General features: G+C 39.9%; 1 protein-coding gene and 2 long non-coding RNA genes across 7 annotated transcripts in view; 1 reads left to right on the forward strand and 2 right to left on the reverse strand.

The window, feature by feature from the left end:
- Window positions 1–5,120, reverse strand: part of CHST9 (carbohydrate sulfotransferase 9) — a 93,375-nt gene extending 88,255 nt beyond the window's left edge. The window contains exon 1 of one of the 3 annotated variants that reach the window (XM_064435805.1): window positions 4,718–5,120. The gene's annotated coding sequence lies outside the window, so the exon portion shown is untranslated. Of the gene's footprint in view, window positions 1–3,264; window positions 4,643–4,717 lie in introns of those variants that run through there. The other 2 variants (XM_064435797.1, XM_064435816.1) reach the window with 2 other exon arrangements.
- Window positions 1–12,926, forward strand: part of LOC135278235 (uncharacterized) — a 22,931-nt gene continuing 10,005 nt past the window's right edge. For 2 of the 3 annotated variants that reach the window (XR_010345778.1, XR_010345785.1), the window contains exons 1-2: window positions 6,941–7,086; window positions 9,336–9,439. This is a non-coding gene — a long non-coding RNA (uncharacterized LOC135278235). Of the gene's footprint in view, window positions 137–6,940; window positions 7,087–9,335; window positions 9,440–12,926 lie in introns of those variants that run through there. The other variant, XR_010345784.1, reaches the window with a different exon arrangement.
- LOC135278259 (uncharacterized) overlaps window positions 6,820–12,926 on the reverse strand; it is a 6,793-nt gene continuing 686 nt past the window's right edge. Inside the window, exons 2-3 of the long non-coding RNA XR_010345808.1 lie at window positions 12,293–12,339; window positions 6,820–6,947 (exon numbers count right to left, since the gene is read on the reverse strand). This is a non-coding gene — a long non-coding RNA (uncharacterized LOC135278259). The remainder of the gene's footprint in view (window positions 6,948–12,292; window positions 12,340–12,926) is intronic.

A 12,926-nucleotide genomic window follows, 5' to 3' on the forward strand; every position in this document is an offset into this window, starting at 1 on the left:
TGCATGTTTCCCATGAATTCTGGTAGATGAGTAGTTCAAGAGTTAAAGAAGCAGCATCATCCTCTGAAAGCAGTGAGACACCAGCCAGGTGGTGATGCCTTCTCACAGGAGCCATCAGTGCACTTAGATAAGAAAGGTAACAGGTTGTGAATCAAAACTGTAACCTGCCAAAAATTAGAGGTCAATTTGCTGAAATAAAACTGCCTTTACTCTGCAATAAAACCAGTTTAGGCTCTTTACACACTTCCTGTGTAGATTTTCAGGAATGGCCATTGAGGAAAGTATGGTGTAGAGGGTAGGTAGGTCACAGTAACCCACAGTCAGAGCTGCTTCTCCATGGACTGTGCACGGCCCCTAAATTTGTGGGTGCTCAAACCATGGAGCAGAAACCATATATATCATTGCTGTAATCTGTTAAGAAACCCCCCTCACTTGCTGAAACTTTCCACCCAGCCTAGGTTTCCATTTTTCAAAGTTTTCTGCAAAACTAGTGCAGCCACCTGCACAGGTACATACATTTCAAGGAGTCAGAATTTGAGATCTTATATTTCAAGAAAAATTTAATATAAAAACCCTGGTTCAGGTAGCAGGGCCTGTTTGGCCTGATCATTTTCCAAAGGGGAAGGATTAGACCTTCAGAGACATTTTTAGATTTGCCAAATTCATTCCAAGTGCTGTTATCATTTGCTGCACTGACTTTTAGGACAGGCCACATTGGCATAGTTTCAATGTGTTGCATATAAATATAGAGCCCATCAAACAAGCCTTTGGTGATTAAAAACATTTTATCATTATGAAGGTGTCTTTTGCTCCAGGGTACAAGCCATTCAGCAAGTAGTATAATTTTATTTCCTTGAGCTTTTTTAATTTTCAGCTAATTAGCTAGAAATACACCACCTAAAATATTCCCTTTTCCTCAGTTTGGAGGCTAAAATTTGCCTCTACCAAGCATTGCTGTGGGGCATTTTCTTTGTTCTTAAAAAAACCTGCTAGCAACTTGGTATAAAATTCATTTGCTCAGTAACTGGTATGCTGGGGTAATTATCAAAGCCTTTCTAACCAAGCTGCGTGCTCATTCAAAAATATTAGGTAATTCAAAATGTCTGCGGTTCTTCAGCTATTACAAAGTTTTGTTTTTAAGTAGTCTCCAAAAACTTGACTTAAACACTTCAATGAGTTGACTGTGAAGCTATTTTATCCTAATGGGCTCCTGTTCTCAGAAGACAGCCAAAGTAAACAGTAGCAGCAATTTTTTTTGAAGGTTGGTACAGTATCTTACTCCAATTCTAAAATGTTCTTCAAATAGCAGATGTTACTCTGTCAAGTGCTGCAGGGCTACAAAATGCCTTAGGATGACCTGAAAAATTTATTTCTGGAAAAAAAGTGAATTCATTCTGTATTTGAGTGACTGCTGAGGAGTTCCATTAACAGGTGTGAATGGAAAGGTGGAGATTAGCTCCTCTTCTCTTAATGCCTCTGCCCTAGCTCTGGGTGATCAGGTTTATGTGAGTATTAATGCTGTCACATGATGCATTTGTACCTTAGAGGAGGTATATCCAGTTTTACAGGCTCCATGCATAGAGCCTTTTCAAGACAAAGCTGAATAGACCCCAGAGCAACTTGGCCTGACCCCATGGCTGACCCAGTCACGCGCTGCAGGTGGGACTACAGGTTTCTTGTGATCCCATCCTGTGTGAGCTGTCCTGTGCTGTCTTCCTAGACAGCCCATCTAAAAATCAGGAGGTCACACTTTCTCCAAAATGGTATCATCACACTACAAAAGTGAGGTTTGAATGCCCTCCACAGAACCACAGACCACAAATGGATTAATGAGGTTTTTAATTAGCGCCAGAAGGGTTTCTGTTGAAATGTGGTTTGTAGAGGAGGAAGTTCCTCTGAAAAAAAGGAAGCCTGTTCTTCCAGGACTTTTGCAATATGTTTGTAAAAGCTGTGTAACACTAATTTCTAGTTTGTCTTATTCTAGAGAAGAGGAAACATTCATCTTTGTTCCACCAAATAATGCTTGATTATGGTGCCTCCTGGAATACAATAGCCTATTGTACCAGAGTGCTAAGCTGGAAGACAGTTTCTTTGGTCTTACAGTTCTTGATATCACAGTGGCCACACAAAATGACTTCAAAAAACCCCTTAACTGTGTGATTTAAATGCTTCAAAAGCATCCATAAAAATCTTGAAGGTAATGTTCTTGTCTTCCACTTTTCACCAAGGGACACTGCTGATCTTTTCCATCCTTACCGTGGCATCTAGATTTTTCAGGTACAACTGACTGCTTTTAGATATTACAAAGACTGAAAAAAACCTTACAAAAACCTCTTTTAGACAAATTTTACTATCTTTCACGTGACTACTAAATGTCAGAGAAATAGATTCTACATGTTGCCCTTCGGTCTGCACACATACCCTGAATGTGACACAAACAAAATTCCCTTACTCCCAACGCTTGACAGTACAGAGTTCTGAACTAATTCAACATCTGTTGACAAGCTGTCTATATAAATCGATGGAGAAACAAACTGATTAATGAAACTGGGGGTACCTAAAAAGTAATTTACAATCTGTTGAAATACAACACCATACCAGTAAATATCTAATTCCAATGTTCTTGTTCCTCTTGCACCCTAAAATACCTGGAACAAAAAGCAGAAACACAGTGACATGACAGTCTGGCAGCTGTCCTGAAGCTAAAATAGGACTGAATGAAATAAAACAGGATGGTTTTTTTCTTCACCAGTGTCAGCATTGTGTTGAATGTTTGCATTGCTTATTAAGACCAAGGGACACGTCTTGAACCCATTCTGGTAGCTTGGAATCAAACACTGAGCAAATGATGACATTATGGTATTCATATGTGCCAGAAAAAAAAGTTCCTGAGAAATTTTTGGGCAAATGAAGGTGGAAAGTAGAAAAAATACCAGTCAGACTGACAATCAAAGTACTTAAGAGACAGAAAAGGAGCTAGAGATTAAAACATTATCCAAAATCTCATGTGAACATTAGTCCCAAGTGTTTGGTTGTTGTGTGATGGTTCACATATGGCCAAGTGTTGGGACTGTCCCATGTTTTGCATCTCCACAAGGTATTACTACAGTCTCAGCCTAAGGAAAACGAGGTCAAATGTTCTATACTGGATATAGGACACATACTGGCCAATCTAAGATTTGCAAGAAATTTCACTGCTTATCACATACCTCCCTTCAGCTAGAAGCTGAGGCATGTTGCCATCTTATTGCAAAGGTTACCTACCTTCTCAGTGATATCTCATGGGCAGCTCCTCTCAGCACAGACTCCTTTTTCTCCTCCTCTGCACAGCCAACAAACTCCATCTCAACCAGCCATGTTGCTCTTTTACAATACCCCTCCTAACTGGCTCCAGCTGTGGCCTGTTAAGGGCAGGCTTGTTCTTAGTGCTTGATAATTGGCACAGCTGTAACTCCTTAGGGGCCAGATTACCTTCACCACTGTCTCTATTCTCCTACATTCTATCTATCCACAATTCCCCCTTTTTCTTTTAATTACAAAGTTACAGTACCTCTAGAAAGTTATGTTGAAGTAAGCTGACATTATAACATATTCACATATCTCACTTAAGATTAACAGTTGTATGAATGCTCAAACTTACATTACATATCAGAAACTCTTATATTGATTCATTACACAAACTTATATAACATATAATCAGAAACCTTTATATGTATCTCTCTAGAATATTGACAATATCCACAGCTGTACAACTTCATAAGATAACTCACAAGAATAAGTTAAAGGCTATATATTAAGGCAGCAACAAATCAACAGCTATAGAACTCGGAACAACATGGATCCAGCATCTGTCAAGTGTACTTATGCTTATGGAATATAAACTTTTAAACTTATGCTTAATCAAAGATTCATAGTTGCAATTCACAAACAAAATGCACATGTTTCATCAGCAAACAAATACACCATAATAAATAATAGAGTTACTCTTTCCCCAGTCCCCACTGCTGTTTTAATAATTCTCTTCTTCCTTCTACAGATTTTGTTGTATTAGTTGATTACTGCAAGCCTCTCTTGTCTTGCTCCGTTTTCCATTCTTTTAAAGTCTTACAAAGTGATTTCCAGGTGGCAGCCAAATCTGCAGCTACCTTGCCCCCTTTTTGACACTATATTTCACAGTCTTTTCTTTTTTAAATTTCTTTCCATGTATATCAAACAATCTATTCAGCACTCGATATGTTATTTCCCATTGTGTCCCCAGCAGCTCCCCTGTACCTGAGGTGCCAAAATCTGTCAGGTCCTATGCAGGCAGCTTAACCTGCTGCTCTCAATGCTATGCTAGGCTCCATCTCCAGCTGCACCTTGCCCACAGCCCACTCCCAGTCACGTTGGGTTACTGTGGAGGTGGCCACTGTACAATTTCAGAGGACTTCTCTTACATGTTTTCTGTGCAGCTCTGACTCTGCCTCTCAGAGCTCCATGGTGCTTCTGTTCCAGTGCTCATGTAGCAGTGACTTAGCAAACCTCCCCCCATACTCCTCAGGGGCCATGCTGTTTCTGAGGCACCAGCTGCTGCTGTGGCCATGCCGTTTGCCACTTCTGTCACACAGCTTGTGTCCTGCTGCACACACTGCCATTCAGGGGGAGCCCAGCACCATCCTGGGTCCTTAATCACAATGGGGTCACCAATTGTTGCCATCTTATTGCAAAGGTTTCCTACCTTCTTGGTGATATCTCATGGGCAGCTCCTCTCAGCACAGACTCCTTCTTCCTCCCCTCCTCTGCACAGCCAATAAACTCCATCTCAACCACCCAACCTACTCTTTTATAGTACCCCTCCTAATTGGCTCCAGCTGTGGCCTATTAAGGGCAGGCTTGTTCTTAGTGCTTGATAATTGGCACAGCTGTAACTCCTTAGAGGCCAGATTACCTTCACCACTATCTCTATTCTCCTACATTCTATCTATCCACAGAGGCACATATAAAACAAAAGACAGTTTTTCAGGGGGCACAACCAAGATGCTTAACCTATTATTGCCTATTTTATGCAAAAAAAATATTTTCACAGTTGGGTTTTTAGATGAAGATATTTCACTGAGACAGTGGTGGTTGCCCTGGTGGGTCATCTTCTTTTATCTATAAAATTTTTGTCTGTGCTAATGGCTAATGTAGCTAAATCTGCTGGCAGTGTTTGATGGAGTTGACCATCAAGTGGTGCTGTTTAACATAGCAGTCTAGACAAAGCTGCACATTTCATTCTCTTGACCCTTTTACCATTTTTCTAGTCATGTCATTGTTTAGAATTGTGCTCCTCATTCTGGGAATATCCTCATGAATTTGAAACCCTTCATTAAGACTGGGACATGAGATGGATTTGGGAGTCAGAAGCATGCATGGGCAATAAAACTCTGCATCTTCATTACAGTATGATCAAGCTTTCCAAACACTAAAGTGTATAACTTTACACACTAAATGGAAGAGTAGCCTGGGAAAACTAAAATGCCTCTAATGTTGGACTGTTCAAAGAGAAAGAGATCTGGAGAAGCTGTGTCAGCTCAGGCTGGGAACTAGGCTTGGAGCAATTCTGGAAACGTGGGTAATGGCAGAAAATTCTCTAGCCAGTGGCATTTCCCTCCTGTCACACACCCACAGCCATTTCTCCTGCCTTCAGGCCCCACTGCTGCAAAATGCTGTAAAAAAAAAAAAAAAAAAAAAAAAAAAGCAAGTGAATGCCATGATGGAGCCTCAGGATCATAAAATCCTAACACATCTCACAGGATTCCTGCTAATTTCCCTTGGCTCGGCCCAGCTGTATATAAACTGTATATAAACCATGCTCTCCAGGATTTGGCTTACTTTCTCTCAGTAATTAGGTTTCACAGGAAGGTTTTTCTTTATTTTTAGGAAACTTTTCCTCATAACCAGTATAGTTTTCCCCTGTTTATTTCATGTGTTTTTCTTCTTGTTCTTTTCCCAAAGGACACAGCATAGTTCACTACCTTTTTTGCAAGAATGTTATATGGTAAATTCCTACCAAGGAAACCACAGATCACAGAATATTGTTCCCTTAATAGGAAGCAACCATCCTTCACCCTATGTTTTAATTCTGCAATGAATTTATCTCACTCATTAATCCAGTGCAAACCACCTTATTTCTGTCTCTGTCTCATTGTTACCTGCTGAACAAAGGTGACTTTCTCAAGGATGCTCTAAATAGCCCATTCTCCAGGACTTTCTTTAGGCTTGTGACTACTAAAATCATCTTTTCCAGATGGTATCATAATTTCCTACCCTTCTATCTTTGGAATGAAATGTAAGAACACTTAATAAGTAACTTGGGACAGATCATGAACTTCCACAAATGCATTCATGCAGTGCTTTCTTTGCTAGAGACTGTTACTCTACATCTGGAGGGGGGAATGTGATCTATTACCCTGTATTGGGCTTGTATGGCAATATTTGGGGGCAGGGCAAGGCAGGCTACAGGGATGGCTTCTGTGAGAAGCTGCTAGAAGCTTTGCCCATGTCTGACAGGGCTGATGTCAGCTGACTCCAAGACAGACCCACCACTGCCCAAGGCTGAGACCATCTGTGACAGTGGGGTCACTTCTGGGGTAACAGAGTTAAGAAAGGGAAAAAAGTTACTTCACAGGAGTAGGCTGTAGCTGGAAAACAGAGAAGGGAGAATGTGTGAGAGGAACAACTCTGCACACACCAAGGTCAGTGCAGAAGAATGGGGAGGAGGTGCTCCAGGCACCTGAGAGAGATTCCCCTGCAGTCCGTGGTGCAGATCATGATGAGGCAGCTGTGCCCCTGCAGCCCAGGGAGATCCATAGTGGAGCAGAAATACACCCAGAGCCTGTGCAGGAGCCCACACCAGAGCAGGTGGATGCCTGAAGGAGGCTGTGACCCCATGGGAAACCTGTGCTGCAGCAGCCTCCTGCCAGGACCTGTGGAAACATGGAGAAAAGTCCACACTGGAGCAGATTTGCTGGCAGGACTTGTGAATGTGTGAGGGACATATTCTCAGGTGCCTTTCCCAGTACACACCTGATCTGGGCTGCACAAATGGAATGGTTGTTTGTATTTGTAAGTATATTAAAAAAAAATTATACTTGAGAATTTAATCTGATTTTGGAAATGGAAAAGTATTAATGTTTCTGTTTTGTAATTTTTTGGGATTATTTTAATTACTATAGGAAAACAGCTAAAGAATAAACAAAGCAGCCTGTTATTCTCTTATTTGCTTTGCAAATAAGTGCTCTGCTTTGTAATTACTCCTTTAAAGCTAAATGCTTAGGTACAAAATATGTTGCTTAGGAAAACTTTGCAGTCATCATGGCAAATATTTGACAGTACTTGTAGAACTAAAGCACAGATACCATTATTTATTTTATTGTTTATAAACTGTGATATTTTGGTCAGTAGAGCTGGAAGTCCTTTTATTTTAATATTAGACAGGAGCAGAAACTGCAAGAAATGTGGGCCCTGTACACACATAGGACCATCCTTGGCCAAACATTCGTTGGTGTCATCAAACTATTTTTTGATTGTATATATTAAAGTCAACACATGTTTAAACATGTCTATATGCATACATGATGCATTTGTATCCAAGCATTTTGTATCTGTGTATTCTTTTGTTTCAGATTTTCAAGTAATATAAAAAGAGCTTAGCTTATAAAAACAATTGAAACTTCCAGCAGTGAATTAAAATAGCAGAAATTTTTGTTTGTTTTCCTTAATCTCAAATTGGTGTGAGGTGCACAGTTGCTGCTTGTGTCAGTGTAATAACACTGACTGACAAGTTATATTTTCAAAAGCAAATAGATTGATGTAGTCAGGATTTTCAGGATCATCTACAGTTAAAAAAGCTCCATATGTTAGGTAGCTTACAGGGAAGCCATTACTAGCAAATCCTACAGACACCCTGCTGTCAGAATCCATACATGGCACAGAAGCAAATACATTCTCTCACCACAGTTTGGATTTATTAACCTAGAAATTCAGAGCTCCACAACATGAAACTCCTGTGCGTCTACAGTCAAATTTTTCACCTGTTCTGGACAGGTTCCCAGTCCAGAACCTACACAAAGTTACTGTTATATCCCTTCTTCCAGGTGGACTAAATTTCCAGCTGCTGGCAGCCAGCTGTGAAACAACCAGTTTTTACAGCGGACAGTCCCCAAACCACAAAAGGAACTAAGAAAATGGAAAAATTCAGGCTCTCACTGAATTACCGGTCCTACTGTCACAAACTGCCAATTTACATTGGGATGGAGGAGAGAAGAGAGGTTTTAGTAAAGGAAATAAATGATATTTGGCAAATGAGATAGGGGGCAGTTTTTTCTTCAGATAGTATTTCCTTTCTAAGTATCTGCATATATGCTTGTATAGTATATTTTTAATATAGGGGTAATTTATCCTCCATAGGCAGTCAGAATAAATGGGTTAACAGAGTTTGCTCAGGCCTCCTTGTCCCCAGTAATGCATAGTGCTGTAATGCTATTGTGGGTCTGCTGTCTGAAGTTACAATTTCCATTCTGCCACCCTACCAGCAAAATGGAGCCTGTCATTTATCTACATCAGATCATGATTTGCAATTGATAAATCAACTTCAAATAAAATGTAGGAAATTCACCTTATAACATAAATGTATCTTGTATTCAGCACCTGCCTTCATTATGGTGCATTCTGTAGCAGCTGCCTGTAAAGATTACATTGTATAGAAAAAGAGACTTCAGAGGACTGAATTCAATCCTTTAAGAAGATGATGAGAGTGTGAAACCTGGTCATTTTCAATAGCTGAACTACAACACCTTTCAGGTATTACACTTGCCCCTGAACACCCTTTTTCATTTCTGCATTGTTATGTTCACATTTTCTGCTTCCCTAAGGTCTTTTCTTCCCCTAACTTAGTGTTAAAAAGCCAGAACTGCCACCATTACCTCTGTCACCACCACCACCAAAAGATGGGATAATGTGACAGCAAAAGCTGGTATATCAAGTACACACCATTTAGGATCCTGAAGTGAACAGATAAAATGTATTCTCCATCTGTCTCATGTATGGTAGTTTACAGTGTATGGGTAGATTCAACATTCAGACCAAATGGCTTTCTCCTAGTCATCAGGACCACAAAGACTGATGCTTCATAACAAACATATCCCCTCTAAATGTGGTAATGATACATCTTGTGTTCCAGAAATACACACTTCTGCATTTGAGGTTATATTAAGCACTGATCAGAGCAGGTCTATGAATTTCACATTTCTGATTTTTACTGCCTACAGTGATCTTGTAAATCAGTGTAAATATTTTTAAATGTTTACACACAGCTTTTGCAAAACCCATGGGGAACACATGTCGTGGCAAAAGTAGCAGTTTATGGTGCTGGGAGAATGAGATCCTGTTGGCAACTAGGAGCTTCTAATGGGCACAGGTAAGGTATTTTGTTCTGACATGTCTGTGCTCTCCTGCATGAGCATGAGTAACTGTCAGGTTAATGCTGCCAAAACCTTTGGGATAAGAGTCCTGAGGCCAGTGGTGGTTGTGTCTCACTGCCATCACCCAGCCCAGCGCCCTCCTCCACATTCATAGAGACTGAGTCGCTATTTCCACAGAGAGTGGCAGCCACTGCAATTCCTTGCTACATCCTCTTTGAAAGCACCTAGATCTTTATCTGTTTCTCAGAGGGAGTGTAAGCGCAGCTGATGCTATGAGTATTCAGAATTTCCCTTTAGCTGTTGTCAATCCCTTTCTCAAGTAGTGAAGGAAGAAATCCTCAGGCTTTCTCCCATGAGATAGTGGCCAGCCAGGAAGCCAATGTAAAAAGTTTAGGGCTTACCATTACACGTAGCAATCAAATGCTAAGTGCTTAATGGAACTGCAAGGGAAAAAGTATTTTATCTGTGAATAACTAACCCCACGTTTAATCATACCTGTGTAAATCAGCAGGATCCCTTCTGAGTCTGACAGGACAGCCCTAGAATTACCTCATTTAGCAGAGCCCCACAAAAGAAATGGGGTGCATGCTCAGGAGGATGGCATTTGTATCTAAAGGTTAAGGTATACAAAAAGATTTTAGGAGCTTGAGGAAGAAAATTAGTGTGTGAACATGAAAACCTGAGGAAGGAATGATGAAATTAATTACCAGAGTAAAGGAAAAATGAAGAAGCATGAAGAAAAACAATTAGTAGTTGAAAATGCTCTTGAGTCCAGTAACCTTGGAGAATGCATTGAGCTAGTGGTTGCTGCCACTTTAGGCAGTTATTGGATACCATATAAACCTTTTTTCAAACAAAGACAGAATTGTTTATGTTTTAGGAAGCAGCCATCAATAGTGAAATTAAATATCTGAATGAATGCAGGAGCATGTTCTAATAAAACATGAAGGAAGTAATCAGGGAAGATTATCTATCTTGTCAGTGTGATATTTAGAAGTGATAAAAAAGAAACTTGTTGCCAATGTACTTTCCTTTTTGCAAGCTGATCCTATATAGTATAATATTAAATGGCAGAGACTCATAAAGAGTTTAAATGCTTCTCTGCAGGACAGAGCTGAAGACATGCACAAAACTGAGATTTATATTAGATTACTAAAATGGTTACTCTGAATGCCAAACCAGGGTATCCTGGGATTGGCAATAACTTCCCATGATTGCTCAGAGCAGCCTATAGTCACACAGCTGACCTGAATTGGAGTCTGATGAGTTGCAGAGAAGCAAGATTTTATACCCTGGACTAAAGGAAAGCATTGCTAGACCAGCCCAGGACAGAAATTCAGCACTCACTTGCAACCCACTCATCTTTTTTACCCCATCCCCCGGGGAAAAAAAGGAATTATGGCAGGGCCCACCTACAAATGTTGCCTCTGTCTGGAGGTCCCTGGTACAAATTCCCATGCAGAGAGCCAAAAAGGAGGTCACTGCTTGCAATTACAACCTTACACTGTACCCTGGATACAAATAACACCCAGAGACAGAGTACAGCCTCGCCTGCTACTGTAGCTCAGCAGATGGAGTAGCTGCTAAGCTTAGCTTGCAGGATTGCAAGGGTTTTTCTTTTATAAGCAAAACCATGTGCAGATGAACTGAGGATCACCTACAGATCACAGAAATAAAACCTATTACTTAACAATTTTTTAGGTCAGCATACTACATGTCACTCTCTTCTCTCTTCTCTTTCCTGCTTATTTTATTCCAGTAACTTGTTTGCTTTCTTTTCTGCTGCACTCCAGAGCTTAATTTTAGTAGCTGGAGTTGGTGGGCCTTACTCAGAAAGCCTCCCAAATTTACTACTGCTCATCTTTAATGAGATGGCTTAAGAGAGATAGTACAATATATTTGCTTATAATTTTACATGGTTTTCCTGTGCTTTTATTGTAATTGGGATTTGTATCAAAAAACCCAAAAATAAACCATAGAAGCTTGTGTCAAAGCTTTACTGTGAGGCCTTGATGCAAACATCTGCTTCTCAACACATTCTTCCTGAAATCTAAGAAAGGTATTTTAACAGCTTCAGGTATTGCACACTTTGTACTTAAATTCTAATGACTTTGTACACCCAAGTTGCTACTGTGAGGTAGTAGCCATTTTAGTTATCATCTCCACCCCTCTAGGCTCATTTTAGACCTGTTAGAACCTCTAGGCAGAACCCTAAATCTCTGAAACACCAACAGAATAACTTTTCTCTTATGACACCTTCAGACTGAATCTTTGTATTCACCTTCATGGTTAATACAATTATTACAGTGATCCGCATTAGTGAATTTTTCATTTGCATGAAGAAAGCTGTCTTTGTGTCTATTTGCTTTTTTGTTTTAAATTAACATTTTCCCAAAGTTAACCAGAACATTAAAATTGCTTATTATGAGCCAAGTTTCCATGATTCAGGAAAAAAAAAAAATTAAGTACAGCTAGAGAGAGCTTTGTGTGTACTGGGTAGATACCCACAGAGGGAGTGAAAGACGTATTTATTTGGTAATCTTAAAAGCACAGAGCAGGTTGCCTTCTGATTGTAGCCATTACAATTTATGATTTCTGCCATACTATGTATTGATTTCTCTGGCTTAAGAATCAGCACCTTTCCCTGTTGATTGAATTCTAATTATTCACTTCATAGTTACATTGATTTTAACAGTCTTCTGGACCATTTTGGACCAGGTTGGTTTCAAATTACACAAGATGAATTCATCATGACTATTGATATACAAACTTCCATTCTCCAGCAACTTCAAAAAGAAACAAATTGCTTTTTCTCCCTTCTGCCCAGGCCAAACTTGTGTCACACTCACTTGTACTGTAGCAGTCAGCTGGCCTTAGCCTGTATCTCATGACAACTCTGGGGAGAAAAGGCAGAAAAGGAGAGTTAATTTTGTTTGTCTGAACCCAATGATGAGTATGTCTATAGTAGATGGTGATTAAATTAACAGTACTTTTCATATATTCCATCAAAAACCAGAAAATCTACCTGCAGGTTACATCCAGGTGCTGCTTGGGTGTTATGGGCCCACCTTTACTCCCTTAGGTCATGAGGAATGGATGATGGGCACCAAGGTGCCTGTTTAAGTCACCTGGGATCATCCCAAACTTCTCTCCCTGCTCCCAGGGTCACTCCCTTAGTGAATTGTACCCCTGCCTGTCTGATGCATATACAGGAGTAGGCATTTACATAAATCCATACTACAGCCTGACTGTTTTGTAATTAAGTTTAAGGAATCCTTTTTGGCCTCATGGTTTTATTTCCACTTACCTTGGGCAATGACTCCCTACTCTTTTGAGTTATTGCTGTATAAAGAAATGTTCAATATTCAGTCAGGTTGAAAGCTACTGATTACATTAATCAGCTTTAATAGGATATGTTATTAGATCTTGAATTATCTATAGATCAAATATATGATCAATGGCAGCCTTTAAATATTTCCAAGT

The sequence above is a fragment of the Passer domesticus genome, chromosome 1, assembly GCF_036417665.1.
Source record: "Passer domesticus isolate bPasDom1 chromosome 1, bPasDom1.hap1, whole genome shotgun sequence".
Classification (NCBI taxonomy): domain Eukaryota; kingdom Metazoa; phylum Chordata; class Aves; order Passeriformes; family Passeridae; genus Passer; species Passer domesticus.